The sequence below is a fragment of the Delphinus delphis genome, chromosome 17, assembly GCF_949987515.2.
Source record: "Delphinus delphis chromosome 17, mDelDel1.2, whole genome shotgun sequence".
Lineage (NCBI taxonomy): Eukaryota > Metazoa > Chordata > Mammalia > Artiodactyla > Delphinidae > Delphinus > Delphinus delphis.
This window is the reverse complement of record NC_082699.1, coordinates 28,159,885-28,173,599: the sequence shown is the minus strand read 5'-3', so window position 1 is coordinate 28,173,599 and position 13,715 is coordinate 28,159,885. Positions and strand designations below refer to the sequence as shown.

The following is a 13,715-nucleotide window of genomic DNA, read 5'->3' as shown; positions in this document are numbered from 1 at the left end:
CTGGATATAAGGTGGAAGGACCCCAGGTAATACACCAAGATTGCCTATGAAATATTTTAATGAGAATTTAAAAAAAACTGTGCTCGATGGTATGTTGCTTTATCTCATGGTAAGATTACTAGCTAATTTCAAACACTGTTAAAGATAATTGAGATGTAGAATGTTTGATTTCAACCCACAGTTAAGAAGAACCATTTATAAGCCAGTAATTGGATAATTGTGTAATAGGATCTTTCACAGATGTTATCTAACTTAATGCTCACAACTGCTTTGTAAAGTAGGTATCATTCTCCCTGTTTTATAGGAAACAGACTCAGAAGGCTAATGAATAATCAGGTGGAATCTGGCATTAATTATATATTCATGAAATAAATTTGTGGCAAAACATTTTCAAATGGACTTCTATTATTTTTAAAGACTGGTGGACCGTCATAAGTTCCCAAGCTATACAAATGCACTGAGTAGCAATTCGAGTACCACTAGTCTGCAGGTGGTTCCATCTAGAGTGTATAAAATGGTCTGAAAAGGCAGAAAGATCTTCATTTCCACTTATTATTCAAAAATAATAACCAGTAACAAAAAAACTGTAAGCATATCTAAGTCTTCCGGACATGGCTAACACCTGGCAGAATGAGGATGAAAAAATGAAACAGTCCTGTAAAGTAGAGACAAAGTGTTATAGGAGACTGAAAAAAGAGAGATTACTGGAGGTGGGGGCAAAACAGGAAAGAGTTCCTGGAAGAGGCTGCTGTGTGCTTTCAATGCATCTGTAGAGGATGTTACATCAGGAAGGAAATTAAATACCCCAAAAATACATAACTTACTTTAAGGCTACAAAGGGCTTCCTCCAGAAGCAGCGCTAAGCACACAAGTGTTTTAATGAGTAAATCTCCCCCGAAGAAATCTCTCCTTAAAAAATCTGCAGTGCTTTCACTACCTCAAACTAACTACTACTCTATATGATATTTTTAAGTGCATAAGCTTTAAATTTGTTCTAATTCTTAAATTTTTTTAATAAACTCTGCATAAGCTTTTGAAAAGAAACTTCATTTGTACTGCCTTACTCAAGTCACCCAAGATTTCTCAAAAGAAAAAAGAAGACACTTGATAAAATATCTATTTAAGTAGGAAAAGCCTGCTGAAACTCAGCTCTAGAGATTGCTTGCCTAGGTCCCCAAATGCGTGCTTTGTAATTCTCATATGTGTTAAGTTTCTAAAACAGGAGCAAAATTAAGCATGCATCTGCTATTCTACCACTGGGATTTGTATCTGCACATTTTCTATCATCCTGATGGTTAGAAGTTAGGAACCAAAGAAGTGACACAGAAGTTAGGAACACGGGCTAGCCTGTAAGATAACAGTTAAGACACTGTTGTTGTGAAGATTAAATGAGTATATTTGATACACTTACGAGAGTGCCTTGTACATCACGAGTATTACATTCGCGTTAGCCATTATCACTATTATAGATCCAATTTCTCACCTATAGTAAGAAAACATTGTTCTTTGAAAAGTGTATCATGGAACGTAACAGACCACATTTACTTACTTATCTGGTGTAACTCACTAACTGTAACATTTCAGAACACAGTCAAGCACAATGAAGTAGGAAAAAGGGCTTCTGCAGAAGCAAATATAGATATAAAAAGGTATGTTTTATTACTCAAATAGTTCACGCCATTTGGATCCTATTTACTACTTCTCTTCTATGATTCCTAACAGTGGGGATATTTAATTTCAACGTCCACGAGAAAACTGGAAGTACCATCTGGGACACTGGCGAGGTACCTAGGCAGCAATCAAGGGATGTGGCAGAAATTATAGAAAGGATAAAAAACTCACTAAGCAGACAAAGCTGAGGGCACTGGACATGGCAGTAATCCAACACACTTAGAAAAGCTTTGAGGCTATCACCTCCAAAGGATACAAAAAATCATATTCATCATGACTACCCCAAGTTACCAAAAGAATAAAATCAAGCACAAAGACATGTGTAATGCATTTTGGAAAATTTTCAAACCAAAATGGTTAAATGTTCTTTTATAAGAAATAATGTTATTAATAGACATAAACCCTTAGGTAATCAGAAAACTCAGCTATGGACAAAATCTCATTATCTAAAGGATAAACAACGGTTTCAGAATACCTGGACTTGTCATTATCAAGAAGAATGTACTAGTCAGATGTGGATTTTAAAATAAATCCAAAAATCTCAAAGGGATTACAGTTGAATGTGACCAATGACTGAGTTAAACTCAATTTTCAGGGCAACTTCCTTCACAACTGTGACCAGCGGCCTATTCTGAAAACTGATTAAACCCCCCCAAATAACTGGGGCATCTCTGTCTCAAACACACATACACACACAGACACGCATATGTATATACATCAAAATGTCAAAAATTTCCTTCACCAAGAACTTCTAAATGTCAAATCTATGGAAGAAATAAAAATGAAAAGATAAAGATTTGACTATCTCAATAATTAAAACTCAGTAAAAGAAAGTATGAAGACCACGAATTAAAACATGGACAAAAGATAAATTTCACACCAAAAATTTGTTAACATTCTTGAAAAAGTTTTCAAACTTTTAATGAGTTAGCAAAAGAATAATAAAGAAATGCAAATTTAGGGCTTCCCTGGTGGCGCAGTGGTTGAGAGTCTGCCTGCCGATGCAGGGGACACGGTTCGTGTCCCGGTCCGGGAAGATCCCACATGCCGCAGAGCGGCTGGGCCCGTGAGCCATGGCCGCTGAGCCTGCGGGTCCGGAGCCTGTGCTCTGCAACGGGTGAGGCCACAACAGCGAGAGGCCCGCACACTAAAAAAAAAAAAAAAAAAAAAAAAAAAAAAAAGAAATGCAAATTGAAACAATGAAAATATACGTCTACACAGAGAATTGTACCCGAATATTCATAAAGGCCCAAAATTGGGAGCAGCAGGTGAATGGATAAGCAAAGTGTACTATATCCACAAAACGAAATACCAATCAGGGACAGAAAGGAATGAACTATTGGTACAGGTAACAATGGGCGTGAATCTCCAAAACATCATGCTGAGTGAAAGAAGCTAAACCCAGAGCACATACTGTATGAGTACATTACCATGAAACTTTAGCAAAGGTCGTTTTAATCCATGGAAAAGAAAACAGAGCAATGCTTGCTTGGCGGGGTGGGGAGGCTGGAGTTTGGCTGGGAGAAGGCAAAAGGGAGCTGTTTTGGGTGATGGAAATGTTACACATCTGGTTGTGGTGGTGGTTACAGGTACAAGCATTTGTCAAAACTCACCGAACTGTACAGTTAAAATGGGAGCACTTAATGGGTGGAAATTATACCTTTACAAAGTTGACTTAAAAAACAGAGATACTATTATTCATCATCTTTCAAATTTGTAGAATATGAAAACATCAGAATACCCAATATTGATTCATTCTATCTATCCATCACTTATCTAACAAACACCTGGAAACATCACTTACTATGTGCCGGGTACTGTTTAAGTGCTTTAAAAGTAAAAACTCACTTTAGCCATTCCTATAATGATAATCACATGAGATAGATACTATTATTGTCACCATTTTTGCAAAAGAGGAAAGTGAAGCTCAGTAACTTGTCCAAGGCCACCGAAATGGTATGGTAAAATCAGGATGTGAACCCAGGGTGTATACTTTTAGCCGTTGCAAAATGCTATTTCTGATGTGGTGAGGTAGCTGGTCATGATTATATGCTGCTAGTGGAGTATAAGTACCATCTTTTTGTAAAGCAATTTGGCAACATTCATCAAAGGTTTTACATTTTTATGATTCTTTGATCTAGTAATTCTTTAGTATAGATTATCAGAAGCAGAAATAATTTTAAAATGTCTAAATGCCAAAAATGTTTCCTGGACCTCTGTTGCTAAATCCAGTGGACGCTACAAAGTCTTGTATCCTCTGCAGCACTTGACTCTGGTTCTCTCCTTCCTAAAGCACTGTTCCCTGGCCTTGCTGTCACCACAACCCATAGGTTTTTCCTCCTCAGTCTCGGGCTGTTTCTTCTCAAGTCTCCTTTTTCTCTGCTGTTCCTGAACTGAGTGTTGGCCCAACTTCCATTCTTACTCCTCTTTCCACTCTAAACCTTCTCCCTTACATACCTCATAAACCAACCATTTCCAGATCAAACTGGTAGCCCTGGTCTTCTTCTTGGGCTCCAGATTCATAATTCCCACAGGCTGCCAAATATCTACTCAAGGATGGCCTATAGGCGTCTCATGCATGCCCAGAATTGAACTTCCCTTTCCTCCAAATTCCTTTCCTCTTTTCGTAATTTCTAAGTGAAAACCACCACCATCCACTCAGCTGACCACGCCATGACCTGGCAGTCATCCCTGATTCCTTTTCCTATAGACTCAGCAACCAAGTTCTGTCACTTCTACAATGAAACATCTTATCTCCCCACTTCTTTATATTTCCACTGCTCTACCTTAGTTCAAGCCTGTAATCTTGCCTAAATTACAACCTTGTTCTCTAAATTCAACAGTCATCTAATTTATAGCTTTGCAAATGTACCATTTCTTTCTCTGGCCTCATGGCTCTGGCACTTGCTGTCTTGCTGGGAATGCCTTTTCACCTAATGCAAATCTGATCACATCCATTCTATTTGTTGAAAGCTTACAACAGACTGGCTGGATCAGTACTGGTAACACACAAGACACAGTCCCTCGCCTCACAGAGCACTTGGTCTAGAAGGGAACACAGGCAAATAAATAAATGAAGAAACAATTCCATCTTGTGATAAGGGGTATTAAGGAAAAGAACAGGTAACGGAGAAACAGAATAAACGGGAATCAACTTCAGCCACTTTAGATTAAGAGGAAGAGTCAGGAGATGCATCTGCATCAGTTTCCTATGGCTGCTGTCAAAATTATCACAAATTTAGTGACTTAAAACAACACAAATTTATTATCTTATAGTTTGGTAAATCAGAAGTCCAAAACGAGTCTCACTGAGTTTGGATCAAGGTAAGGCTGTGTTCCTTCTGGATGCCCCAGCTTCTAGAGTCTGCAGCATTCCTTGGCTAGTGGTTCCTTTCCTCCAGCAATGGTCGGGCCAAGTCCTTCCATACTGCCATCTCTCTGGCCCTCTCTCTTCTGCTTCCCTCTTCCACTTTTAAAGACCCTTATAATTACCAATGGGCTCAGATTCATAATTCAGAAAAACCTCCCCATCTTAACGTCAGCTGATTAGCAACTTTAACCTTAATTCCCCTTAACTGAACAGATTCATAGGTCCCAGGAATTAGGCCATGGGTATCTTTCGGGAGTCATATTCTACCTACCAAGCTTCTAAGACAAGGAAACATTTAAACTGAGACCAGAGGGTTTAGAGAAATGGCCAGTCAAGTAAGGGAGAGAGTGTCTGTGTGTGTGTGTGTGTGTGTGTGTGTGTGTGTGTGTGTGTATGTGTGTGTGTGTGTGTAAATGTGCTCCAGGCAGAAGGAAAGCCCTGTGCAGCAGCCATAAGGTGGAGAGCAGAGGGTGTGTGAAGCATTAGAAGAACTGGAGCCATGGAAGGGGCGAGTGTGCGAGAAGAAGGGAAGGACTCCCAGAAGAGACAGGGTCCTGTAGGCACTGGATGTTGTTCTAAGTAGAGGAGCAACACGACCTTAAATTCGTAATTTACATATATCAATGTCACCTGACTTTTTGAGTCCCTTAGTCCCAGCTCCACTCTCACTGCTCCCTGGAGCCGTCAATGGCTCCCACATCACCGGTCACCAGGGCTCAGCAGGTGCTTCCATACCCCCTTACAGTGTGAAAGTGTCCAACTCCCATTTCCCTCACTTTTCCCCACAACCATAAGCTGTAAGCTACTAAAGGAAGGGGCTAGGGCACACATTGGTTAAGTTATATTTATTGAATGAGACAGAACAAAACCTAGAAACAACTAATACATTACCAACCTAAAACAATGGTGAATTCTGGATAATATGATAGATCTAAGTTGAGGCCCTCACAATTTATGTTTATAATTTGGGAAAATAAAAGTTTGACCTCAGCTATGAAAAGGTGTAACAAATTGGGAAAATACTGAAAATTGAAAATAGTGGCTCTCTTGGGGTGGTGGCATACTGGGTAATTTTTATTCTGGACTATATTAATTTTTTCCAAGTTTTCTACTATTTGTATGCTATTTCAACAGATATATTTTAAGTTTAAAAAGGTAAATGAGAAAACCAAACCCTCCCTTGTACAAACATATTAAGTTTAAGACATAAAGGGAGACTCATGGACTAATAATTGGGGAAAGTTAGACTTAAATGGCAAAATCTAAAAGAAATGTATTTATAAGAAATATTTAGCATGTCAATACTTACCATACTCAAGAGATGGCATAACATAATACATACATCCAGACAAATGGACGTGTGATTCACACTGAGAGGCACTATTTAAACACTGACTTTTATGATTCATCCCTAGATTCTAATCTCATTCTTAAAAATATCAGTTTATACCATTAAGTGCACTTGATATTAAGGTAGACATTCTCTGGAAATTAGTACTTTCACTCCTGATTTCTTCCTCTTCCCCTTTGCCTGGTATACCTCAATTTAAAATTTTTGAGTCCTTTTCTTTCTTGGTGCTTTTCTTGTACACAATGGATGCCTGAATTTTTTCATCTAAACAACTTTCTTAAAAAGAAAAAGGAATCGGATACATTCACATACTGGAGAAACTAGCAGGTTTCAATTATCACTCATTTGATGTTTTCTGTATATTATGCTTTAATGCTTTTACCTTTTCATCCTTTTTTACGGATTTGTTAACGCTGTGTTATTTTTTCCCTTTGTAAGATAGCAATTCAAAGTGTATTTCTAGTCTATTAAGTTACTTTTAAAATTTTAATAACATATTTATAAAAAGAAAATGGTGCATAAAATCAGCAAAAGCTCAACTAAAATACTTGGGCACTCTGCTAATGAAATCTCTCAGTTACCTGAGGGTCTCAACTAGACACTCCTTACTCTTATCCTTGTGAGAATCTTCCTAAAATGTCTACAGTCCTGCCTACACATACTCTCCATTCAAGGAAAGAATCTTTCCCAGTGATGGAGGCCCTCGCATCACCTCATTCACTGCTCAGTCCCCTGGAACACAGATGATGAAGATGAGCTACAGCTGCACTGACCTTGCTCTTTTTTTTTTTTTTTTTTTTTTTGCGGTACGCGGGCCTCTCACTGTTGTTGCCTCCCCCGTTGCGGAGCACAGGCTCCGGACGCGCAGGCTCAGCGGCCATGGCTCAGGGGCCCAGCCGCTCCGCGGCACGTGGGATCTTCCCGGACCGGGGCACGAACCCGTGTCCCCTGCATCGGCAGGAGGACTCTCAACCACTGCGCCACCAGGGAAGCCCTGACCTTGCTCTTTTTAAAAATTAAATCCAAAATTTAAAAACTTTATAACTTTCCTATTCCCCTGTAAGTAAAACAGAATTTTACTGTAAAAGTGGATTTTACTTTATTCCATTATAGAAATGACTCTCAAAGCTTACTCATTTCCACTAGAAATTAGGTCCCTTAATTAGTAATGTAAGATTTGAATGCCGTAATATGCTGCCATTCAGACGTGAGCAGAGACTATTCCAGAGCAATTAAATGGGGAATTTCTTCCATCCCTAGCCTCCAACATTTCCCCAAGAGTAGCTCTCATCAATCTTAGTGAACTCCTAAAGGGTCAACTCTGTTTGACATTAATTCCTTCTACTATCAGAACAGTTCTTTTTGATGCGTGAATAATATGATTGAAAAAGAAGAGGCAGTAGAGCTCATTCCATGGTTCTCAGATGTCAGTAGGTATCAAAACTACCTGGGTATGTATTTAAAATGCAGATTCCTAGGCTCATCCCCTGGCCCTACAGAACCTGATTTCCCAGGTCTGACATTAGAATCTTTTTTTTTTTTTTAAAGATCCAGAAGATGCTGACATATTTGACCATTGGTCTACACATTGAGAAAGCTGGTGGAATCCCTTTCTTGAAGTGTGAGGGTGCAGAGACTGTACAGCTTAGCACAAAAATAAAATCTGCCTGGGGCTTCTCGGTTCACAACTACTGCCACCACTTACGGTGGCTCATCCCTTCTTCCTTCCACTTTAAGGATAAGATATAAAGGATGTGGAACATGCCCAAGACACACTGCTGATAGGTGGCAGAATCAAGACCAAGAACTCACTAGTACTGTCTTAGCTATATGCCCATTTATCCTGTCCAGAACTGAAAAACGCGATGGCTGGCTTTTTTTTTTTTTTTACTTTCTTGTTCTCTAGAAAAGCTATTCTTCACATTATACCAAAACTTCAGAGGTAGGTACACTTTGCATAGCATAGCATCAATTCTGACATCAGACTATCTGGGCTCTTATCTCCTTTACTGTGGATATTGGCTGTAACCAGATAACGTCATTAAGCCTCAATTTCCTAATCAGCAAAATGGAGATGTAATATCTCCCTTAGAGTTTTGTTACAAGAATTAAATGCGCTAATACAAGTAAAGCATCTGGCATAGTGTCAGTCACTTAGTATTAGCTACTAGTAATCATTTTTATTAGTGTTGTAGAGCTTTAGTCTCCTAAGAATTTTCTTTTCCCATTTGGTCATGCATCTTGTATTTAACAGATGTTTAATAATTAGACCCTGGAATAGATGTATCCAGAGAAGCTTTATATAGATGCATCTTTAATATATTTTATTTTTTAGAGTAGCTTGAGGTTCACAGCAAAACTGAGTAAAAAATAGAGATTTTCCATAAATCTCCTGCCCCCACACATGCACAGCCTCCCCCACTATCAACATCCCTCATCAGAGTGATACATTCATTACAACTGATGAACCTACACTGACACATCATAACCACCCAAAGTCCATAGCTTACATTAGGGTTCACTGTCCGTGTTGTACATTCTGTGGGTTTTAATAAACGTATAGACATGTATCCACCATTATAGTATTGTACAGAGTAGTTTCACTGCCCTAAAAATCCTGTGTTCCACTTGTTCAACTTACTCCCCTAACCCCTGATCTTTTGCTGTCTCCATTGTTTTGTGTTTTCCAGAATGTTATATAGTAGGAGTTATATAGGATGTAGCCTTTTCAGACTGGCTTCTCTCACTTAGTAATATGCATCTAAGGTTCCTCCTTGTCTTTTCATGGTAATGATTCATATTTTTCAGCACTGAATACTATTCCATTGTCTGGATGTACCATAGTTTATTCATTCATTCACCTATGGAGGGACATCTTGGTTGCTTCCAAGTTTTGGCAATTATGAATCAAGCTGCTATAAATATCCATGTGCAGATTTTTGTCTGAACATAAGTTTTCAACTCCTTTGGGTAAATACCAAGTAGTGTGACAGCTGGATCATACAGTAAAAGTATGTTCAGTTTTTTAAGAAATTTCTGCAACATGTTGCATTCCCACCAATAGTGAACGACAGACAGTTCCTGTTGCTCCACATTCTTGCCAACATTTGATGTTGTTAGTGTTTTGGAATTTTGCCATTCTATTAGGTATGTAGTGGTACTGCAGTATTGTTTTATCTATTTTTTTTTAATTGCAGTAAAATACACATAATATAAAATTGGCATCATAACCATTTTTTAAGTGTACAATTCAGTAGTTTTAAGTACCTTCACGTTGTTGTGCAACCAATCTCCAGAACTCTTCTAATCTTGCAAAACTGAAACTCTATACACACAGCATTAGTTTGCTAGGGCTGCATAATAAAAATACCACAGACTGGGTGGTTCAAACAACATAAATTTATTTTGTCACAGTTTTGGAAGCCTGAAGTCTAAGATCAAGGTGTTGGCGAGTTTGATTTCTTCTGAAGCCTCTCTCCTTGGCTTGCAGATGGTCTCCCACATTGTGTCCTCACATGGGCTCCCCTCTGTGCACAGGCATCCCTAGTGTCTGTGGGTCCAAATTTCCTCTTCTTACAAGGACACCAGTCAGATTGGCTTAGTGCTTACCCTGGTGGCCTCATTTTAACTTAATCATCTCTTTGAAGGCTCTATCTCCAAATATAATCACACTCTGACTACTGGGGGTTAAGACTTCAACATATGGATTTTGAGGGAACACAATTCAGCCCCAAACGCCAAAGAAGCAACAACTTCCCATTCCCTCCTCCCGCAGCAACCACTCCTCTACCTTCTGTCTCTATGAACTTGACTGCTCCAGTTACTTCATAAAGTGGAATCATACAGCATTTGTCTTTTTGTGACTAGCTTAATGTATTCAAGGTTCATCTATGTATGTATCAGAAATTCCTTCCTTTTTAAGGGTGCATAATCTTCCATTATATGTATATACCACATTTTGCTTATCAACTCATTTGTTGATCGACCCTTGGGTTGTGTCCACATTTTAGCTATTGTGAATAATGCTGCTATGAACATAGGTATACAAATAACTGTTCAAGACCCTGTTTTCAATTCTTTGGAGTATATACTCAGAAGTGAAATTGTCCTGAGAATTTTTAAGCATGCACTGAAGTTCTGGCTCTCCTACTCATATCTCTCTCCTTAGGATAATCCTTGCTTTATTCTGTGACATCACAATCTAAGACCTTAGATTATTTATTTCTTCCACAGTGTGTATTAATCAGCAAATCATAAATGGGTATGAGTCAGGGACCTGTGAGATAAGAAACACCATAAATATTTTATCATATTAATCCAGGTATCGTTCAGGCAATTGGTAACTTGAACAATTATAATAAACAAGATAAGGAATCTTGAGCATACTTTAAAAACTTGAAGGTGGCATCAAAATGGCAAATCTAGAAACTCAGTTATAAATTAATAGGAATTTTCAAAATAACACATATAGTCATGACTATCCTAACTTACTTAAATTTTTAGTTCTATAAAAATAGAACCCTAGTTTAATTTGTGAAGTAATATGAATTTGTCATCAATATCCTCATTTTAATGCAGAAGCTCAATACCTTCTCTTCTATCATGAGTAGAGGTATAAAAATAATCATGCATTTTTCTTTACAAGAAAGATTCCATGCCCTACACAGATGAAAAATTTAAGAAATTATTTTTTTTTAGGAATACTGAAAGTCAGTATAGCACAGAGAATAAGAAAATATGGTCTAGTTTCAAGTCATAGCTGTGACTTTCTACTGTGTGACATTGGGCAAGTTACTTAACCTATCATCTTCTCATCTGTGAAATGGGGATGGTAAGTCCAAATTTCAACTGTTTGGATGATAAAATTAGTTAATATATGTTAAATGCCTGGCACATACTAAGCTCTCAATAAATGTCAGCTACTAACAGCATAAATTGGCAAACCACATAACTGGAAAGGACCATGACATAACTTGTCATCTCACTAGAATAAAGAGAGAGTAACTACCCCACTCCCACTATTGTAACAAATTATTAGAATTTGTTTTGTTAAGCTATGTCCTCAATTAGTTAAATTACTAAGAAATGTATCACTAAGATACAGCATTATGTTCTTATTCTTCAGTAGTATATGTCACAAGTTAGAAAAGAAATAGCATCTAAGTGGTTTGGATATATTATGGATATATAAGATATTTGGATGTGATGGCTGATATTTTTTATATTCATGATGTTCACAAAAATGATTTCATTAATTGCTTCTTAAAAAATATCAAGTGTATAATGCAAAAGTACCAATAACTTATGTTGAAATACACCACCCCCAAGTAAGAATATAAGGAAAAAATGTGATTTTATAATTTCAAATTAGAGAAACTTTATAATTGTCAGTGTTAATCCATCTTCAACACATCAGAAAAAGTCTTTATGATCTTTTACTATGGTGTACAATAAGAAACATCATTGTAAAGATTTCAATATAAGATTTTTACAATATAAGATTTTACACATATATATAAGTAAACATATGTAAATAAATGATATCTATCCATATTTATGTGAAAAAGAATGATACTCAAACTGTTCTCTACAACTAAAATGTCATTAATATAATGAGACCTAATGTCACTGCAGAAACCTTTGAACTTTTAAGAAAGGATGGATGAAACAATGTTGTTATGATATATTAAACTCCATTTCCCACTCATTGCCTCTGTGACTTCTGGACAGCAAAACGTGGCCACAGATGAAGCAGGAAGAAGCCAAAGAACTTAGGGGAAAGTAAGGGCAAAGTTCCACCATTCCAAGGCAAGTTGCAGAAGCCTTCACAGTCAGCCCTCAGAGTTCAGTTTCATCTGGAAAATCCCAAACTTTCCTGATTCCTTACTGAAGTCACAGGCTACAACTGAACTTCTAGATTTTGAATAGTAGTTTGCAAGCTATGCTTTGTAACATCCCTGGCTTTCACTGATGACCTCATGACTTCCTGTGAAATTCTTTAAACAGAATCCAATTTAGTTCACAACAATTTAAATACTATATATGCCGTAAAGCACTTTCAGGGAGGGAGGTATGGAGGAAAGAGTGGGTGGGGGAAAAAAAACGAGAACAAGAATTTCCAAGGGTGTGGGAAAATTCTAGGAGTAACACTTCAAAAAGAAGAGAGTAGAAACTACTTCCGGAAATGCAAAATATGTGCATCGTGCCTCATTTGTATAAACTAGAACAATTCAGATATTTCAACAATCACATACTGAACACCCAGGGAAAGGAGACGGCATTCAGTGACATACCTCACCTCCTGCACTACACTGAGAGGAGGGCCCCTAGCAGAGGCCATCAAGTTGGCCTTTGTGAGTTCAGGTCAGGGAGAACTAGAAGATGCTCTCCTGCTCAGATGCTGCTTCTGTTACTTTAGGCACTGCCTTGATGACTGCAGTCACACTCTCAAGCTAGGAAAGGTGGTCCTGACCCTCCCCTAGGTGCTGGGACCAATCCTCTGCAGTGATTACTGACTCGTTAGTAATTTTTGTTTTTATTGCTTTACTTCTTACTTAAACTGCATGTGCTGGCTGAATTTTAATTCAAGTGTGATCACAGCGCTGTTCCTCAGCGCTGTGGAATCCTTCCAAGTCCTGCCTTGAACGGTTAAGTCATTTTGTTTAACGGAGCAGCTTTTGATGCATGTTGCTGTTTGAAAATTCCAAACTGTAGTAAAAGACGAAGCACACGGTCTCGTGAAATAGGAGTTTACTGAGCGCTTCCATCTTTTGGGGTGAAAATTATAAAACACCCCCTTTTCATGTGATGGCAAATCTCGCTTTTAGAAATTTATATCAGATACCAAATTAAGTCACAAGTCAAATATCCCTCTCAATCATCAGGATGATGAAAAGAAGTGCACAAGGAAGAGGTTTTTTAAATTACTATTATTGTTTTAACGGGGAGGGCTGAAGAGTTCACCTTTTTGTGTGTGTGTCATCCAGAAGAGGTGGCAAAATCGGATTTTGTTTGCTTGTTCGTTTTAAACAACCGAAACACGGTCTCAGCAAGAATCGCCTATTAAAACCATCAATTCCCAACAGGAAAATCAATCCCAAGGGTGCCTCGGGGCAAAGCGCCCTGGTAACCCCTGCGCCTCTGCCACAGGTGGACGCGGAGCAACAAGGACACTCGGTCGCCCTCGGGTTCCTACGCCCAGAGTCTGAAGCCACGCGGGCGCGCCCGAGCTCCTGGGCTCTTTGTCGAGAGCCCGGCGCAGCGCCGGGCCCCATTGGTTAACGCGGTCGGTCCGGGCCATCCTGGTCCCGCGTCCCTCCCCCA

The 13,715-nt window shown here is 38.5% G+C and overlaps 1 protein-coding gene across 3 annotated transcripts in view; it reads right to left on the bottom strand.

Annotated features, from left to right (window-relative positions):
- E2F5 (E2F transcription factor 5) overlaps positions 1-13,715 on the bottom strand; it is a 28,602-nt gene that overhangs the window by 14,473 nt on the left and 414 nt on the right. The window lies entirely within an intron of this gene.